General features: G+C 37.1%; 1 protein-coding gene across 2 annotated transcripts in view; it reads right to left on the bottom strand.

The window, feature by feature from the left end:
• Nucleotides 1–6,000, bottom strand: part of hdac6 (histone deacetylase 6) — a 66,963-nt gene that overhangs the window by 13,749 nt on the left and 47,214 nt on the right. The window contains exons 26-28 of one of the 2 annotated variants that reach the window (XR_013817372.1): nucleotides 4,615–4,760; nucleotides 1,482–1,609; nucleotides 1,169–1,290 (exon numbers count right to left, since the gene is read on the bottom strand). The exons of the other annotated variant lie outside the window; for it this stretch is intronic. The gene's annotated coding sequence lies outside the window, so the exon portion shown is untranslated. Of the gene's footprint in view, nucleotides 1–1,168; nucleotides 1,291–1,481; nucleotides 1,610–4,614; nucleotides 4,761–6,000 lie in introns of those variants that run through there. 2 annotated transcript variants of the gene reach the window in all.

Below are 6,000 nucleotides of genomic sequence, written 5' to 3'. Positions count from 1 at the left end.
AAGGAACAGACGGGTTTTATTTAGATTGCAACATGTACCAACAGTTACACAGAGAGAGTTTCCAAACGTTTGTGCCACTATACGCGTGCAAAAAAATATCATAATGGAAATATACAAAAACACAAAATAACACTGTTTTGGGAAATATTGCACTTTTTATTGCTTTAAGTTTAAGGTTGTTTTGTAATTTCCACAGTTTGAATGTCTTGGCCTGGAGTGATACGATGAAAACCGGAGTGTGTCACAACTAAACACTACAGCTTCACACTACCGCACTTCTGCAATAACTTACAAAATTACTTTAACAATTTGCAGAGGAGTGCACCTTTTAAAAAATTATTTTCTTTAAGATGAAACCGATTCCATTCATAAAATGTGTATTTGGCATTATTGACACAATGAGAATCTATGAAATATGTTTAAAGGGATAGTTCACCCAAAAATGAAAATTAGCCCATGATTCCTCTCCCTCGAGTCATCCTAGGTGTGTATGACATTCTTCTTTCAGACGAACACAATCAGAGTTATATAAAAATGTCCTGCTCTTCCAAGCTTTATAATGGCAGTGAATGGTTGTGTCATAAAAGTGCATCTATCCATCATATAACTGCTCCACACGGCTCTGGGGGTTATAAAGGCCTTCTGAAGCGAAGTGGTGAAAAATATCCATATTTTTAAACTTTATAGACTAAAATAACTAGCTTCCGGTGGTCAGCGTACACGAGTCGACTAAAGAGTGACCCGTGATGTACAGGAGCATCTCATTTAGTCGACTTGTGTACCGCTGACCGCCGGAAGCTAGTTATTTTAGTCTATAAAGTTTTAAATATGGATATTTTTCTCACACAAGCGCACCACTTCGCTTCAAAAGGCCTTTATTAACCCTGGAGCCGTGTGGAGCAGTTATATGATGGATAGATGCACTTTAATGGACTTCAAAAACGACACAACCATTCACTGCCAGAACATTTTTAATATAATATATTGTGTTCGTCTGAAAGAAGAATGTCATACACACCTAGGATGACTTGAGGGAGAGTAAATCGAGGGCTAATTTAAATTTTTGGGTGAACTAACCCTTTAAGACACAAGTGAGAAGGAAAATTTGCTTCCACTGCAGCTCAGTTTGGTGTCATTTTCACTGCATCTATATACATACAAACAACAACCATCTCACAACACACACACACACACACACACACACTTCCTTCTCTCTGCTGGTTTAGTTGAAAGAAGAATTCCCTCTCCAAACTTCACGAGGTGAGCAGCGTTTTTGGCTTCATGGAGCACCTGTGTGTGCAGAGACAGACAGACACAGTTACACAGCTGTTGATCTGAATCTTTGGAAAACATACACAACAGTCACACAGAGTCAAGTAGCAGTAATGCCAATCTCATGAAGTGCATCATTCATTCATGTTGCAGATCAACATTAATGGTGCCATTCATCAAAAGAGGCCTGTGATGTGGGCGGCACAAACCTGGTTGTGGATGTATGATTCGCAGGCGTAGCACAGACAGAAAGATCAGCGAAGCTCAGCACCAGAGGATGACCGGACACCTGCCCGTGGGTCACCATGTGCTGGTTCACATAACGCCCGCAGAGCACCTGAAAAAAAAGAGAGGAAAAAACTGAGTGCCTGTACAATCTTTAAAGGGTTAGTTCACCCAAAAATGAAAATTCTGTCATTAATTACTTACCCTCATGTCGTTCGACACCCGTCAGACCTCCGTTCATCTTCAGACACAAATGAAGATATTTTAGTGTAAATCTGATGCTCTGAAAGGCCTCCATTGGCACAATGCACTTTACACTCTCAAGACCCTTAAAAGGCACTACAGGGAGTGCAGAATTATTAGGCACGTTGATTTTCTGATCATATTTTTTTTCCAGGCACATTTTGACCAATTCCAAACCACAGTAATCCTAATAACTACTATTGATTTAGTATTTAATAATGTATAAGTGATATATAATTGTTCATGAAGGCTGGAAATGAAAATCACCTTATATTCAGGTGTGCAGAATTATTAGGCATGTTTTCTTTTACAGATAAATTGAGCCAAAAAAGAGATTTAACTCAGACTGAAAAGTCAAAAAGTATTAAATGCCCATGAGAAGGATGCAATACTAATGCAATACTAGACATTGCAGTTAAGGCATGACCATTGGACAGTGAAATGCTCGTTGGGTCAGCAGGATCTGACAAAAACAGGTAGTGAAGAAAAGACACCTGTTAACTGCAAAAGAATTAAGAATTAAGGTGAAGAATTAAGGGTGAAACCATCAGGAAGCCTTTAGTCTCCAGCGCCACCATTTTCCAGAGCTGAACCTACCTGGAGTCTCCAGAAGTGAAGGTGTCAGGATCTCAGAGACTTCAGTTAGGTAAAGAATCCTAAAAATGACCCCACTAGATAAGAATCATAAGCTGAAGTGTTGTAAAATACATGAAGAAGGTTTTTTTATAGGCTTTATAGGTTTTATAGGTTGAGAATGACTCTTGAAGGACCAGCACCACATCCTCTAGTACCACTGTTTGAATCTGGCAGTACGTTTTGGGAGTTCATTTTAGTCCATCCTGAAGTCCGTTTTGCAGAGATGGACTAAAAATGAACTCCCAAAACGTACTGCCAGATTCAAACAGTGGTACTAGAGGATGTGGTGCTGGTCCTTCAAGAGTCATTCTCAACCTATAAAACCTATAAAGCCTATAAAAAAACCTTCTTCATGTATTTTACAACACTTCAGCTTGTGATTCTTATCTAGTGGGGGTCATTTTTTAGGATTCTTTACCTAACTGAAGTCTCTGAGATCCTGACACCTTCACTTCTGGAGACTCCAGGTAGGTTCAGCTCTGGAAAATGGTGGCGCTGGAGACTAAAGGGTTCCTGATGGTTTCACCCTTAATTCTTCACCTTAATTCTTAATTCTTTTGCAGTTAACAGGTGTCTTTTCTTCACTACCTGTTTTTGTCAGATCCTGCTGACCCAACGAGCATTTCACTGTCCAATGGTCACGCCTTAACTGCAATGTCTAGTATTGCATTAGTATTGCATCCTTCTCATGGGCATTTAATACTTTTTGACTTTTCAGTCTGAGTTAAATCTCTTTTTTGGCTCAATTTATCTGTAAAAGAAAACATGCCTAATAATTCTGCACACCTGAATATAAGGTGATTTTCATTTCCAGCCTTCATGAACAATTATATATCACTTATACATTATTAAATACTAAATCAATAGTAGTTATTAGGATTACTGTGGTTTGGAATTGGTCAAATGTGCCTGGAAAAAAAATATGATCAGAAAATCAACGTGCCTAATAATTCTGCACTCCCTGTAGTGCCTTTTAAGGGTCTTGAGTGTGTAAAGTGCATTGAGCCAATGGAGGCCTTTCAGAGCCATCAGATTTACACTAAAATATCTTCATTTGTGTTCTGAAGATGAACGGAGGTCTGACGGGTGTCCAACGACATGAGGGTAAGTAATTAATGACAGAATTTTCATTTTTGGGTGAACTAACCCTTTAAACTATTCATATGTGATCTCAAATAAGAAAAGAAGAAAAATACTCATCGAATCTTGTAATAAAAAAAATAATGCATCTTAATCACTACTAATTGTGTGGATTATTCATATTTATTTGCACAGGAGAACTTCTGATGACAAATTCACAAGGCTGTGGATTACAGGGAATAATGTTCAGCTTCTTGCACAGACCGATCGTTCCATAAAACCTCAATGTGTCGTCAGGAGCCATGGGCATTCATTTTGTTTTGCCTGTATATGTTTATTTGACTCTCTAAGTGACGGTAGCCCTTGACTTGCATTATATGAATCACCAATGACTACGGTTTCAGCTAAAAATCTCTACATTTCTACTGAAGAAAAATAGACACCTGCATGAACAGCACATTTTCATTTTTGGGTGAACTATCCCCCTTTGACCTCAAAAATGTATGAATCTGGAGTATTCTTAAAGAGTGTCCACATACTCAAAGTTAGTAATGTGCACAAAACATCTCCATACACTCTCGCCTGAATCATGTGCTAAATCATACATGTACCTGCATCTTAAAGGAACACGCCACTTTTTTTGAAAATAGGCTAATTTTCCGACTCCCCTAGAGTTGAACAGTTGAGTTTTACCGTTTTTGAATCCATTCAGCCGATCTCCGGGTCTGGCGGTTGCACTTTTAGCATAGCTTAGCATAGATCATTGAATCTGATTAGACGTTAGCATCTCGCTCAAAAAATGACCAAAGAGTTTCCATATTTTTCCTATTTAAAACTTGACTCTTCTGCAGTATAATAAGTATAATACGATATAATATCGTATAATAAGACCGACGGAAAATGAAAAGTTGTGATTTTCTAGCCCGATATGGCTAGGAACTATACTATACTATTTAAGATGATCTATGTAGAAAATGTAATCATAACATTCTATTAGAAATGTTATAGTAGCTATTGCTGATTACTGGATGAGGATTTGCTTGTGAGCGTTGTTTGTATGCAGATTTCACACACGTTAGTGGATGAGACCCAGTTTGTACCACCGTCAGCAATGGGACGTCTAAATCTCATGTGATTTTGAGCATCATTAGCTGTTACCTTGTAGCAGAAGAGGCAGATCCAGTTTTCAACATCACGTCCACACTCTTCACACGGCAGGAAGACATCAATGCCACCTGCGGGCACCGTCGCACTGACTCCAAGTGCGGGCACCATGGCAACGGGTTCACCACATGCATGCCATCCTAGCAACACAATTAGATCACCACTCAAATTCACATTAACAATATCACACAGAGACCACAGAATTCAACAACTCCGTTACAAGAAGCATTCTTAAATTCACTCACATGCATGTAACCTACTCGGTGTATTTATACTAGGGCTGTCAAAAGATTTATCGATTAATCGCATCCAAAATAAAGGTTTGTGTTTACATAATATATGTGTGTGTACTCTGTTAATTATTATTTATATATAAATACACACACATTCATGTATATATTTAAGAAATATTTGCATGTATATACTGTATATACATTTATATAATCAATAATATATATAAATATAAATGTTTTATATATATATAAAAAAAAAAATCTTAAATATATACATGCTTGTGTGTGTATTTATATAAAAATAATAATTAACAGAGTACACACACATATATTATGTAAACACAAACTTTTATTTTGGATGTGATTAATCTTTGACAACCCTAATTTATACTTGTTTATGATTTATTATTAATAGGTTTAAATTCAAATGTTATGCTTAAATATGACTAATATTTGAATTATATTCGAATTTAAAAGGCATAATTTCAGTTAGGGGGTAAAAGCTTTTGTCTGTTCTCCTGAGGCTACATAAGCAAAATATTAATGCACCACAGTCAACTGTTTATTCAAAGCAAATAAATAACATGACTATCTGTACAATAAAGTGCATAACATAAATAAAATCAAATTGAGTAAATTGCATAAACAATTATAAACAAAACAGCATCATGTATTTATGCATAGTTTAAATATAAATAACCAAAGCGCCGATCACACAGAGTACTTCTTTGCGTTTAAAAAACATGAGATGCAGTGGAATTGAAAAAAAAGAAGTTTTTTTTAAAGTTGCACTTCTTTTAACTTTACATGGCTTTCTAAACAAGCGAGTGCAATTGTCAAATATGTCTGTCTAGTGCTTGTTTACATGGGAACAATGGAAAAGCATTGCAGAAAATGTGTTCTGTGTGAACGGCTTGGTCACGGTTTTGACGTAACCAATAGCGCTTTTCCACTGTGTGGTACGACTCGGTTCGGGACGGCTTGCTTTGGCTCGGTTTGGTTTTCCACTGCAGTTAGCACCGCTTTAAAATGGGTGGGATTATAGAATGATCGTTGTAATTGTGCCGCCTCTTAGGCCTGTCGCGATAGTCAATAAATCAATTAATCGCACGATAAAAAAAATTAGCTTGATCATTTTTCCAGCCGC

The sequence above is a fragment of the Gobio gobio genome (assembly GCF_949357685.1).
Source record: "Gobio gobio genome assembly, chromosome: 10".
NCBI lineage: Eukaryota > Metazoa > Chordata > Actinopteri > Cypriniformes > Gobionidae > Gobio > Gobio gobio.
The sequence above is the reverse complement of the archived record's forward strand: the minus strand, read 5'-3'. Positions and strand labels throughout refer to the sequence as shown.